This window comes from Palaemon carinicauda, chromosome 19 (assembly GCF_036898095.1).
Source record: "Palaemon carinicauda isolate YSFRI2023 chromosome 19, ASM3689809v2, whole genome shotgun sequence".
Classification (NCBI taxonomy): Eukaryota; Metazoa; Arthropoda; class Malacostraca; order Decapoda; family Palaemonidae; genus Palaemon; species Palaemon carinicauda.
Window position 1 is genome coordinate 107230204 of NC_090743.1, and position 7485 is coordinate 107237688.

Genomic DNA, 7485 nt, shown 5'->3' on the forward strand with positions numbered 1-7485 from the left:
ATATATTCATATATATATAAATTCATAAATATATATTATATATATATACATATATATAAATATATATATATATATATATATATATATACAGTATATATATATATATATATATATATATATATATATATATATATATATATATATAGATATATTTATTTATTTATATATACATATATATATTTATTACTTATTTATACATATACAGTAGATATATATATATATATATATATATATATATATATATATATATATATATATATATATATGTATTTAGATATATATATATATATATATATATATATATATATATATATATATATTTAAGTATATATATATATATATATATTATATATATATATATATATATATATATATATATATATATATATATTTAAGTATATATATATATTTATGTATAGTTATATATAATATTTATATATACATATATATACACATATGTATACATATACGTGTAACTGGGCTCCGCAAGGCACTATTTATATATATATATATATATATATATATATATATATATATATATATATATATATATATATATATATATATGTGTGTTTAACTGGGCTCCATAAGGCACTAGAAGAGTTGGAAGACCCAGACCTACATGGCTGAGGACTATGAAGCGTGAAGTAGGTGATGATGAATGGAGATGTATTGAATTATAAGCTCAAGATAGGGATGACTAATGAAATCTAACGGAGACCCTTTGCGTTAATATGGGTAGGAGGAGATGATATATATATATATATATATATATTATATATATATATATATATATATATATATATATATATATATATATATATATACATACTGTATATATATATGTGTCTGTGAATATATAAACCATTAGTAGAAACAACGTATACACATAGTAACATCCATCGCCTTCGAAAACAATTTAGAAAGTAAGAATTCCATTGGAAAAATCATGTGAATATTACATCATTATTGATTATCTAAAATGAATTCTTCAGAAAAGTACTCGTGAAATGCGTTTTTTTGAGGCGTATATTCTTTTTCGAACGGCTCTGATATCGATTCGTACCGGAAATGGGTTGTTTTAAATCCCAAACCTGAAAAAATAAGTCGAAGCCTTCGGTTATTTCAATACGGTTTGCTGAAAACGTCAATTACTATTCGCCCGAGTTCGATCACCGAGTGCGCTGCAGGCGTTACTTGATAATAAAAGTAATAAATTATAGTACTAATTATCTTTTTATCTTCCTATTCAGTCTCTTAACCTCTCCTTCATATTGCAAATCCGAGCGTTGAACGACTTCAGAACTTTCAGACTCAAATCCATAAATCAAATCATGTAGTCTACTATTATTATTATTATTATTATTATTATTATCATTATCATTATAATCATTATCATTATCATTATGATGATGATGATGATGATGATGATGTTACTAGGATTTATTGAAACGAAAGAAGAGTTTTTTCGCGAGTCCTAAACGGCTTCGGAAGAAAATCTTCACGGATCTCCGAATGGCTTCAGAAGAAATGGCCATAAACTTAGCATGGAGTTCTGAATGACCCTAGAACAGAATCTCTGAACGGCTTCGGAAGAAAATTTTCCCGATTTCCAAATGCCCTCAGAAGAAACAGCCGTAGACTTAGCATGGAGTTCTGAATGACTCCAGAACAGATTCTTCCTGGAGTTTCCTGAACGGCACCTGAAGAAAATTTTCCGGGATCTTCAAAAGACATAGCCGTTGACTTAGCATGGACTTCTGAATGACCCTAGAACAGAGTCTCGGAACGGCTACGGAAGAAAACTTTTCCGGATTTCCAAATGCCTTCAGAAGAAATAGCCGTAGACTTAAGCATGACTCCAGAACAAATTCTTCCAGGAGCTCCCTGAACGGCACCTGAAGAAAATTTTCCGGGATCTTCAAAAGGCTTCAGAAGACCGCCGTAGACTTAGCATAGTGTTCTGAATGACTCCAGAACTGAACCTTCCCGGAGCAGTTTTGAACGGCTCCGCCCCGAGCTTCAAATGACTTCTGAAGACCTGAACATTGTTAATGGCTATTTTTGGAACGGATCTGACTGTGAGAATTGTGTATTACAACTACAGGATCGACAGGAGGCTCTTCGGAACACCTTCATCTACAGCTGGTTTTTGGTGTTGCTGCAGATGTTATCGAGCTTTGAAGAACATAATGTACGCGCCTTGAATGATCATTTGCTTGGGCTTTTACAACGATATCCTATAATTGGAGACTATTGGAAATAAGGAAATAAGGAGGGAGACAGAATGGTTCAACTAAACGGTGAGCGACGTGTGGTTCTTCAACAGTATAATCCCAAAATTCGACATTGAAGAAAGGACGTATCCAGATCGTATTGGTAAACATATTGTGTTGCTCGTCGTTTACTTTAGCGTGATGACGTATGCTGAGAAAATTTATTGCATTCCTGTCTCTACCCATCGGGGTAAAGACATGGATGCAATCGATTTCTCTGACGAATCTGACGAACTGAGGACACACGGCACTGAAATCTCTCATGAAATCTAGAAGGAAACTGACGAACTAAGAAAGAATACGATGAAATCTCGAAGGAAATTGACGAAATAAGGAAAGTGGAAGATGAAATATCAAAGGAAAACGAAAAACTAAAGATCTTGAAAACTAGAACAGACAAAAGAGAACAGCAACGAAGAGCCTTTAACGAACACGTAAAATAGCCTTTAATGGTAGAGGTAAATCACCTTGAAATAGAGGTAAAAAAAAAGCCTCTAATGCTATAAATAAGGCACCTCAAAATAGAGATAAAAAAACGCTTAATGCTAGAAATAATGCAGATGAAAAATAGAGGTAAAAAAGCCCTTAATGCTATAAATAAGTCACCTAAAAATAGAGGTCAAAGAGCCTCTAATGCTAGAAATAAAGCACCTCAAAATCGAGGTCAAAAAGCCCCTAATGCTTTATATAAGGCTACTAAAAATAGATGTCAAAAGCCCCTAATGCTATAAAATAAGGCACCTAAAAATAAAGGTCAAAGAGCCTCTAATGCTAGAAGTAATGCACCTAAAAATAGAGGTCAAAAAGCCGACAATGCAATATATAAGGCTCCTAAAAGAAGAGGTAAAAAAGACCCTAATGCTATAAATAAGACACCTAAAATGAGAGGTCAAAGAGCCTCGAATGCTACAAAGTATTGCACCTCAAAATCAAGGTCAAAAAGCCCCTAATGCTATAAATAAGGCACCTAAACATAAAGGTCAAAAAGCCTCTAATGCTCAAAGTAACGAAACTCAAAATCAAGGTAAAAAAATCCTAATGCTATAAATAAGGCACCTAAAAATAAAGGTCAAAGAGCCTCTAATGCTAGAAGTAATGCACCTCAAAATCGAGGTAAAAAAGACCCTAATGCTATATATAAGGCTCCTGAAAATAGATGTCAAAAAGCCATAATGCTAGAGATAAGGCACCTCTAAATCAGAGGTTAAAAAGTTCCTAATGCTAGAGAGAAGTCACATAAAATAGATGAAATAAAGCCCCTCAAGCTGAAGTTAGGGTACCTAAAAATAGAGGTAAAAAAACACCCTAATGCTTGAGATAAAGCACCTCAAAATATAGGTAAAAAATCCCCTAATGCTTGAGATAAGGCACCTCAAAATCAGAGGTCAAAATGCCCCTCTATGCTAAAGGTAAGGCACCTAAAAATAGAGGTCATAAAGCCTATAAATCTAAAGTGAAGGTACCTAAAAATAGAGGTAAAAAACCTCCTAATGCTAGAGATAAGGCACCTCAACATAGAGGTAAAAATTCCTAATGCTAGAGACAAGGCACCTCAAAATCAGAGGTTCAAAAGCCCCTAATACTAGAGATAAGGCACCTCAAAATCTGAGGTTAAAAAGCCCCTAATACTATAAATTAGGCTCCTAAAACTAGAAGTAAAAGCTCCAAATGCTAGAGATAAGGCACTTCAAAATAAAAGGTCAAAAAGGCCCTAATGCTAGAGAGATAAGGCCCCTCAAAATAAGAGGTCAAAAATCCCCTAATGCTAGAGATAAGGCACCTCAAAATATTAGGTCAAAAAACCCCCACTGCTAGAGATAAGACACCTCGAAATAGAGGTCATAAAGCCCGTAAAGCTAAAGTTTAAGGCACCTAATAGAGGTAAAAAAGCCTCTAATGCTAGAGATAAGGAACCTCAAAATAAAAGGTCGAAAAGGCCCTAATGCTAGAGATAAGGCCCCTCAAAATAAGAGGTCAAAAATCCCCTAAAGCTAGAGATAAGGCAACTCAAAATATTAGGTAAAAAAAACCCATACTGCTAGAGATAAGACACCTCGAAATAGAGGTCATAAAGACCGTAGCGCTAAAGTTAAGGCACCTAAAATAGAGGTAAAAAAGCCCCTAATGCTAGAGATAAGGCACTTCAAAATAAAAGGTCAAAAAGGCCCTAATGCTAGAGATAAGACCCCTCAAAATAAGAGGTCAAAAAGCCCCTAAAGCTAGAATAAGGCACCTCAAAATATTAGGTCAAAAAACCCCTACTGCTAGAGATAAGACACCTCGAAATAGAGGTCATAAAGCCCGTAACGCTAGAGTTAAGGTACCTCAAATAGAAGTAAAAAAAGCCCCTAATGCTAGAGATAAGGCACCTCAAAATAAAAGGTCAAAAAGGCCCTAATGCTAGAGATAAGGCCCCTCAAAATAAGAGGTCAAAAAACCCCTACTGCTAGAGATAATACACCTCGAAATAGAGGTCATAAAGCCCATAACGCTAAAGTTAAGGCACCTAAACTAGAGGTAAAAAAGCCCCTAATGCTAGAGATTAAGGCACCTCAAAATAAAAGGTCAAAAAGGCCCTAATGCTAGAGATAAGGCCCCTCAAAATAAGAGGTTAAAAATCCCCTAAAGCTAGAATAAGGCACCTCAAAATATTAGGTCAAAAAACCCCCACTGCTAGAGATAAGACACCTCGAATAGAGGATATAAACCCGCAACGCTAAAGTTAAGGCACCTAAAATAGAGGTAAAAAAAGCCCCTACTGCTAGAGATAAGGAACCTCAAAATAAAAGGTCAAAAAGGCCCTAATGCTGGAGATAAGGCCCCTCAAAATAAGATATCAAAAATCCCCTAAAGCTAGAATAAGGCACCTCAAAATATTAAGTCAAAAAACCCCTACTGCTAGAGATAATACACCTCGAAATAGAGGTCATAAAGCCCATAACGCTAAAGTTAAGGCACCTAAACTAGAGGTAAAAAAGCCCCTAATGCTAGAGATAAGGCACCTCAAAATAAAAGGTCAAAAAGGCCCTAATTGCTAGAGATAAGGCCCCTCAAAATAAGAGGTTAAAAATCCCCTAAAGCTAGAATAAGGCACCTCAAAATATTAGGTAAAAAAAAACCCCACTGCTAGAGATAAGACACCTCGAAATAGAGGATATAAAGCCCGTAACGCTAAAGTTAAGGCACCTAAAATAGAGGTAAAAAAAGCCCCTACTGCTAGAGATAAGGAACCTCAAAATAAAAGGTCGAAAAGGCCCTAATACTAGAGATAAGGCCCCTCAAAATATTAGGTCAAAAATCCCCTAAAGCTAAAATAAGGCACCTCAAAATATTAAGTAAAAAAACCCCTACTGCTAGAGATAATACTCCTGGAAATAGAGGTCATAAAGCCCATAACGCTAAAGTTAAGGCACCAAAAATAGAGGTAAAAAAGCCCCTACTACTTGAGATAAGGCACCTCAAAATAAAAGGTCGAAAAGGCCCTAATGCTAGAGATAAAGCCCCTCAAAATAAGAGGTCAAAAAGCCCCTAAAGCTAGAGATATGGTAACTCAAAATATTAGGTAAAAAAAACCCTACTGCTAGAGATAAGACACATCGAAATAGAGGTCATAAAGCCCGTAACGCTAAAGTTAAGGCACCTAAAATAGAGGTAAAAAAGCCCCTAGTGCTAGAGATAAGGCACCTAAAAACAGAGGTAAAAAAGCCGCTACTGCTAGAGATAAGGCACCTCAAAATAGAGGTAAAAAAGCTCCTAATGCTATAAATAAGGTACCTCAACATAGAGGTAAAAATCCCCTAATGCTTGAGATAAGGCACCTCAAAATAGAGGTAAAAAAGCTCCTAATGCTAGAAATAAGGTACCTCAACATAGAGGTAAAAATCCCCTAATGCTTGAGATAAGGCACATCAAAATCAGAGGTTAAAAAGCCCTTAATGCTATAGATTAGGCTACTAAAAATAGAGGTATAAAGCTCCTAATGCTAGAGATAAGGCACCTCAAAATAAGAGGTCAAAAATGCCCTAATGCTAGGGATAAGGGCCCTCAAAATAAGAGGTAAAAAAGCCCCTAAAGCTAAGATAAGGCACCTCAAAATATTAGGTAAAAAAGCCCCTAATGCTAACGATAAGGCAACTAGAAATAGAGGTCATAAAGCCCGTAAAGCTAAAGTTAAGGCACCTAAAATAGAGGTAAAAAAACCCCTAGTGCTAGAGATAAGGCACCTAAAAATAGAGGTAAAAAGCCCTAATGCTAGAGATAAGGCACCTCAAAATAGAGGTTAAAAAAACCCTAATGCTAGAGATAAGGCACCTAACAATAAAGGTCAAAAAGCCATAATGCTAGAGATAAGGCACCTCAAAATAGAGGTCAAAAAGCCCCTAATGCTAGAGATAAGGACCTAAAAATATAGAGGTCATGAAGCTAAAGTTAAAGCACCTAAAATAGAGGTAAAAAAAAAAACCTAAATGCTAGAGATAGGGCACCTCAAAATAGAGGTCAAAGAACCTCAAAGGCTAGAAGTAAGGCACCTCAAATTAAGAGGTAAAAAAACCCCTTATGCTAGAGGTAAGGAACCTCAAAATGTGGGCCAAATAGGTGCTAAAATTAAATACAGCATATCCTTTAGGTATTTTTTATGAATGAAATGACTCTGCTTCACCCAGGCGAGTGGTGAACTAAACAGCCAGCATACCTCCTCTTCACCAAGCAGGCTCCTGCTACTCAACACCCGTCAGTGAGTCCCAGACATTTCAAATACTGTATAGCCATCCATGTCTGGACTGCGATAAATCGGACACAAATAGGGTTGTAACCTGGCAAGTAAATAAATATATACATATATATATATTATATATATATATATATATATATATATATATATATATATATATATATATATATATATACTAACATTCTTGATATTAATTAATGTAAATATCAACTACAATGGCATTTAATATCGAATTCTATCTATGGTATATTCACTAGAAATTCATTTATGATAACAGCTTCTGGCTGGGCAGAAATTCGAACCTATGCCTCTTGGGCGAAACCATGCTTGCAGAGACTGTAACCAACCATGCAATCAAGACAAATACAAGTTTATTACAAGTCTACCGTACATAGTCCTGTCAAATTCAGGAATCTGTTCTTAGTTTTGAAATAAACTCATCTCCACTATTATAGCTGATTAGTGTTTGCAACACGT